We start from the raw sequence: 7,053 nt of genomic DNA on the forward strand, positions 1-7,053 counted from the left end.
CCCCCCCCCCCCCCCCCCCCCCCCCCCCCCCCCCCCCCCCCCCCCCCCCCCCCCCCCCCCCCCCCCCCCCCCCCCCCCCCCTTCCCCCCCCCCCCCCCCCCCCCTCTCTCCCTTTATCCCCCCCCCCCCCCCAATTTTTTTAAGTTCTTGCTCCATGCCCAGTCAGTCCATCCCTGCCTCCATGAGCTCAGAAAGAGACAGGCATATACTCATATACAGTCTTTGTGCTTCTTAAAGCATTTTTCTCCATGTCTCCATTATTGTATTTATCACACTGTATTGAATTTGTTTTATTGTCTTTCTCTACTTCCAGTCTGTGATCTCTTCAAAGTGAGGACGGAATCTAGTTCACCTCTGTGTTTCCAGGTGTAGCACAGAATGAGTTTCAAGATACTCCAAAGTATAATTGTTAGGAGGTCTGGAGTCAGAAAAATTTGGGTTATAGTCCTGGCTATACTGCTTAATATGTGGGGGACTTGGGGCAATGACTTTATATCACTAAGCTTCAGATTTTAAATTTGTAATGTGGTAATAATAACACCCAATTTCTAGTACTGTGGAGAGAATTACATGTTTGCACACACAGTGTCTTGTACATTTGCCCCTCCACCTCAAACTGGATTCTTTTACATCCTCTTAGGAGCTGTATACTACCAATGCTAAAGTATCCTTTTCTCTCCTGTGAATTCAGTCACTCGATCTCAACTGGATCTTTCCCACAGATGCTTCTGAAAGATGCTCAAATCTTTTTTCATCTCAAAACAAAACCAAACCAGCTCAGTTGGTAGAGCATAGTGCTGATAACCTCAAGGTTGAGGATTGGGATCCCTGTACTGGCCAGCTGCCTACCCGCCCCCCCAATAAACAAACAAATCAAACCAAGCCAGCACCCTTCCCTCGATTCTACACCCACTGAGAGCCCTCATTTCTATGGCAGACCTTACTGGTTGGTGTTCTAATACATTATCTCAATGTCCATTTGAATGTAATTTCCTATATATGCCACAAAGCAAAAAGGTTTGGGAAGCACTTGTGTGTTTTCTCACCTCTGACTCACCTCCGTCCACTCCAATTTGGCTTCAGCGTCCTTCACGTGTCTAGCATATCCATTGGGCAAGTTTTTGTCCTCATTTTGCTTGAGTGCATGGTAACATTGTTACTGCTGATTATTCATTCCTTCTTCAAACACTGTGGCACAGTCCTCTCCTGGTTTTCCTCCCATCTCTCCCAGTAATTCCTTCCCACGTTCCTCTGCAGGCTTAGCCTCCCTCCTCTAGTGGCTTTGAAGGAGTTCGGTAGACCCTGGTTCCAGGTCCTTTTCTCTTTTCACTCAATATTTTCTCGCTCAGCATTCTCATCTGTGCCCATGGTTTGAATTACTACCTCTAATCCAATGAATCCCAAATTTATCTTCCTAGCCCAAGCCATAACCCTGTGTTTCAGATATGAGTATCCAACTGCTTACCTGAGAGCTATGCATAGAGTTCTCAGAGGCTCCTTAAACTCAACCTTTCAAGACCTTTGCCTTTGCCTCCCAACCTGGTCCTCTTCTGGTGTTTTTCTGTGTTAGCTGACAGTACCACTCATTCTGATGTGCAAGTCAGAGACCAGGGTGTCGTAGCTCTGATTTTCCCCCAAATGCAAATTAGCCCCCAAAAATGTTCCCATTAATATGACCCTTGTGGTTAATAGGTGTTGTGTATGTGTGATCATGCACATGCACTTTATATTTCTGTTGTTTATTGTCTCCCAGCTACCTACCCTCGCTGCCAGTCTGGCTGAATTCTAGCTATATCTTAGATTTCAATTTATATAACCTTTCCTGCAGAAACTCTTTCCTGACCACCGTCCCCCACCGAGGCTGAGCTAGGTACATATATCCCCCCATCTTAGCATTTCACACTTTCATCTGTCGTCGTAATCGTCTCTTGTGTGCGTTCCCCCTCAGGACTGTAAGCTTCCTGAGGGCAAGGTCCATGGCTGTCTTATCTTTGCTATACCTTCCATGCCTGACACAGAGTATGTATTCACCAGACATGTGTGGAATGGAAATTGGGATGAAGAGGAGGTCCCTTTTTGCTGCTTCTGCTTATATACAGTAACAGCCAGCGTGATGGCTGCTGGATTGTCCTGTCTTCTGCCCTCCTTCAGGCCCTCTTACTCTCTCATTCTCTTATTCATAAATAAGTGGATGATAGGGTGATATTTCTGCACCTAAAAGTGGTTGGTTGACTCTAAGCCTGGTATCCAAATAACCCATTAATTTCCTTCCTGGCAGTGGGAGATTGTCAGTTTCTTCAGAGAGGCTTCAGTTAATCTATGCTGTTCCTTGAGTCACGACTCCATGCTTCACCTCTATTTCCTTACTTTTAATCTTACACATACCCATTACATTCCTCCTTGCATGTATCTTCCTAGGTAGCATGTTAAAAATTTTTCAATGTATTTCATATAGGACATCCTTAACTAAAACTCTGTGGTTACCGACAGCAGCCTTAGAAATTAGGGAACAGCTCCATAGAAGGGGCTGAAAACTGCTGGAGGCTCATACTTCCCTGGAGATTGAAGAAGAAAAGCATATATAATTAAAGCGATAAATTGGATTTTTTTGGGTACTCTGTTTACCACTGTCAAACATAATCTATTTCATGCATTTATGCAGAATGCATGAAATAGGTCAGATTTAATTTTCTTCAGTTTGCTTATATTCTCCTCCAGTTCCCTGGGTAGATGTGGAAGCCAAATGGAAGTGGGGGACTTGTGTATTTAGAAGAGATGGTGGTAAAGGATTTAGTGCACTGGACCCTGGGAGTTGGACACCCATGAGCAAGTAAAAAATAAAAAGAGGTAATGAGGTATCTGGGAAAGAGCATGGGATTTGGAGTCAGACCTGAGTGAGCACACTGGCTCAGCCGAAGGAGGTTGCATGGCTTGGATTCCATTCTCTTCCTCCTCTCGAAGTGCTCCTTCCTTTCTGTGTTCATTCCCTCTGCTCTTCCCACCACCGGTTTCTCTGCTCCTGGATCCTTTCATTGGTATATGAACACATGTAAACATCAGCCAAAGCAAAGTGAACCTCTCCTTTGCCTTACTCATCCCTTTCAGCTTCCACCCCATCTCTCTCCTCCCTTCACAGCCAACCTTCTCAGAAGAGTTGATCACACTCTTCTCTTCTGCAGCCCTGGTTGAGGGTGATCTGGCCTCAGCCTCCGCCACTCCACTGGATTGCTTTTGTGAAGGTCACAAAGACCCCTGCGTTGCTAGCTCCAATGGAAGTTCCCTGCCCTCCCCGCATGTGGTCACTCAGCAGGTGAACACTGCTTCCGTCTTGAACGCTTTTCTTTCTCGACACCTGCCACACTCCTCTGCTGATCCCTTGCTGGCCAGTCCTTAGTCTGTTTTCTGGGTCCTCCCCTTCCTCCTGACACTAGATGTAGAGATGCTCAGTTTGGTCCTGAGCCCTCTTCTCTTCTCTATTTACACTGTCTCCCCAGTCCCATACCTTTAAATAATATGCCTGTGACACCCAAATTTATACCTCCTGACCTGACCTCTCCCGTGAACTTTGGACCTGAATATAACATTGCCGGCTCTACTCCTCCACTTTCACAAACATCTCACACTTAACATGTCCCAAATAAATAAAATTCTTCATCCCTCTCCTCTTTGCTGTGAACAAGTAAATAAACAACCCCTTTCACTACCCCTGCCTTCATCCCCACACCCTTCTCATCTCAGTCTGCAGCACCAGCACTTGTAGAAAGCTCAGAGTCATCCTTCACATCTAATCTATCACCAAGGTCTATTGATTCCTCTCCAAAACATATCTCAAATCCACCTTATTCTCTCCATCTTTTCTGCCGCCATTGCAGTGGAGCTGCCTAACATCCTTTGCCTACAGTACTGGAAAGGCCTCTTTATTCTTTTCCCTGCCTCTCCTCTTGTCCTCCCTTTTCCCATTTTACACACAGAAGGGAAGTGACCTACTCACAGAGTAAACAGACCAATGTAAATTCTCTTCTGCTCGGAGCTCCCACTGGCCTCCGTTGCACTGAGAATACAGCATACCCTCCTTTCTAATGCCCGGCATGCCAGGGGCCCTGTCTCTCTCTCTGTCCTCATCTCAGCCTATGCCCCTCTCTGGCAATGCTCTGGCTGATCTTTCAGTTCTGCTGACACAGGGAGCGTCTTCCTTCCTCGGGTCCCTCGTTTGCTTCTGTGTTTGCCTTGGAGACTCTACCTCTATCCACCACCTCTCCCTCTACCCTTTCTAAATTACATAAATAATTAATCAAAATCAAAATAAATAAATAATAATAAATATTATTAAACATTCAAAAAAAAGTATAGCAAATAACATAAGAAACATCCAGTATCCACCACTCAGCACTATTTAATTCTAAAATTTTGTCATATTTGCTTCATGTTTTTGTTTTTCTAAAAAAATAAAACAGCACAGAATCAGTTGAAGGCCCATGTATAGTCCTCCCCAATTGAACTGTCCTCCTTCCCTTCCCAGAAGTAACCCCTGAATTTGGTATTTATCCTCCCCATGTCTGTTTTCACACTTTCATTATGCATGGGTGTACTCATCAACATATGGTATTGTTTGGCATATTTACAATTTTATGCAAATGGTGTCTTACTGTGGGAGGACTCTGCAGCTCACGCTTTCCCTCAGCATGCTTTGTGGGACGGATCCAGACTGACACATGCGGCTCTCCTTGTCATTTTCACTGTGGCGTAGTATTTTATCGGATACAGATGTCGACATTTACTTCTCTATTGTCCTAATAATGGATAATGATGCTGTTTTCGACTTCTTGCCATTAGAAACAACACCATAGATAACATTTGTACGCCTTGGGCACACGTTTGAGAATTTCTCTAGGGTAAAACTTTAAAAATAGAATTTCTGAATAATAAAGTATGTGCCTCTTAAACTTTACTCGATAAGGACGGATTGCTCTTCAAAGTGGTTGAGCAAATTTCCACTCCCGCAGCAGCGTGGGCGAGTTCCCGGAGCTCGCGGTTCTCAACGACTGAGCTGCTGAGCTGGTCGGGGCCCCCAGGGGGCGCCAGAGATGCAGGGCGGCAGCTGGACCCGGCTCTTGTCTCTCCTCATCGGTCCACTCAGCCGCCGGGTGGTAGAAGGTCGGGGGAGTCCAGAGAGATGTCTAGGGAAGGAACCAGACCCTGGGTCGCTGGGAGACGGGGTCTTAATCCTCCTCTCTCCCAACTCTTTTCTACAAATTCAAAGTCATGGAAAACAAGAACTTACCCATCTTGAACTAAAACTATAAAGGACCCAGGTTGCTAAAACAAACATCTACATGCTTAACATCCGAAATATGCATAGCCAACATTTTCACGTATATATTTGCCGCAGATGTTGTCTTTTTAAGAAATAAAGCGCTGCAATTAAATCCCATCTTGAACTAAAACTATAAAGGACCCAGGTTGCTAAAACAAACATCTACATGCTTAACCTCCGAAATATGCATAGCCAACATTTTCACGTATATATTTGCCGCAGATGTTTTCTTTTTAAGAAATAAAGCGCTCCAATTAAACACGACGTTCTCCTCCCTGGTCTTTTCCCTCTCTTCCTTCTAGGAGGCAGCTAAGATTCTGAGTTTGGAAGGTGTCTAAAGCACTTATTTTTAAAACATATGTATGTATGTATCCACAAACACTTTATAGTACTGTTTGTTTTTATTTATACGAGTGGTATTCTGTATCTAATATTCTCCAAGTTTCTTTCCCACCCACCCAACATTGTTTCCAAGTAAATCTATGTTGATGTTGGTGTCTCTGTTTCAGTGTTTGTCCATTCTCCTAAAAATATATTTTGATTGTTTTCAGTTTTTGGCTATTTAAACAATACTGCATATGCACTCTGTGAGGGTTGAGCTTTTAGTCTTTTGTTCATTCTCAATTTTTAGCCCCTAGAATTGTGCCTGGCACACAGTAGGTGATCAATAAATATGTATTAAGTAAATGAATAAATGAATAGCCTCATACATGTCTATAAGTTGTTCAAATCCAGAATTTGTCATTCGTTTATACACACACACACACACACACACACACACATATATATGTGTATATATATATATGTGTATATACATATATATGTGTGTGTATATATGAAGTGGCTGGATTTTTGAATGAACTCATCATCACATTACTCTTCAAGGTTATTGGACTGATTTATACAGCCCCAGCAGTTTGAGAGTTCCCATTTCCCCTTAGCCTTGTCAACTTTAGTATTTTGGGATTCGGGGTGTGTGGGTGTGTCTGTGTGTGTGTTGTGTGTCCAACACTGCTGAATATAAAATCGTGGCTTTTTGTTTTGGTTAGTATTTGCCTAATTCCCTTCTGATTTGTTTCACCTGGGATTCCCATTGACTTCCTTTGTGGCTTCCAAGTTATCAAATGAGCAGAAGTGGGCTGGGTAGGTTGGGGATCACTTTCAAGGGTGCAGCCTGACTCCTGCATGGGCCTGGAGCCCTCCATGAGTGCCCAACCTCCCTTCCTCCCTGGAGGGATTTGAGCACATGTGCCAGGGCAGATCTGGGACCCCCAGGACTGAAGAGCACAGTGTAGAGATCCAAGGACATCCTCCCTGTCCAGTTCCATCTTGAGCTCTGAAAGCCTCTGTGAGGGGCAGGAGAGGGCTCCCTGGGTGCCCGTGCTCATCTGTTATTCTCTAGGTCTCCAGCTGAAGAGTGCCAGCCAGGAGTGCCCTGAGGCTCATGGTGCTCTAGTGTTTGCAGCTGCCTTGATTCTTCCAAGGATGCTGTTTGTTCCTGTTGGGGGAGCTGTCTTTGGAGTCCCTAGCTCTTGCCCCTTCTGGACACACACCATGCCTTTCACTTACAGGAAAACACACCATCTGATCGGTTTGGCTCTTCCGTACTTGATAAATTGACCACTATTTGGAGAAGACAGGTATGAAGGTAAGGGGAGAGATGAAATGGCAGAGAGGGGTGGGGAGTATGGAGTGTGTGTGTGGGGGGTGCAACTGATGTAGAAAGACTGAACTCTCAT

The sequence above is a fragment of the Galeopterus variegatus genome, unplaced genomic scaffold (assembly GCF_000696425.1).
Source record: "Galeopterus variegatus unplaced genomic scaffold, G_variegatus-3.0.2 Scaffold506, whole genome shotgun sequence".
Taxonomy (NCBI): Eukaryota; Metazoa; Chordata; class Mammalia; order Dermoptera; family Cynocephalidae; genus Galeopterus; species Galeopterus variegatus.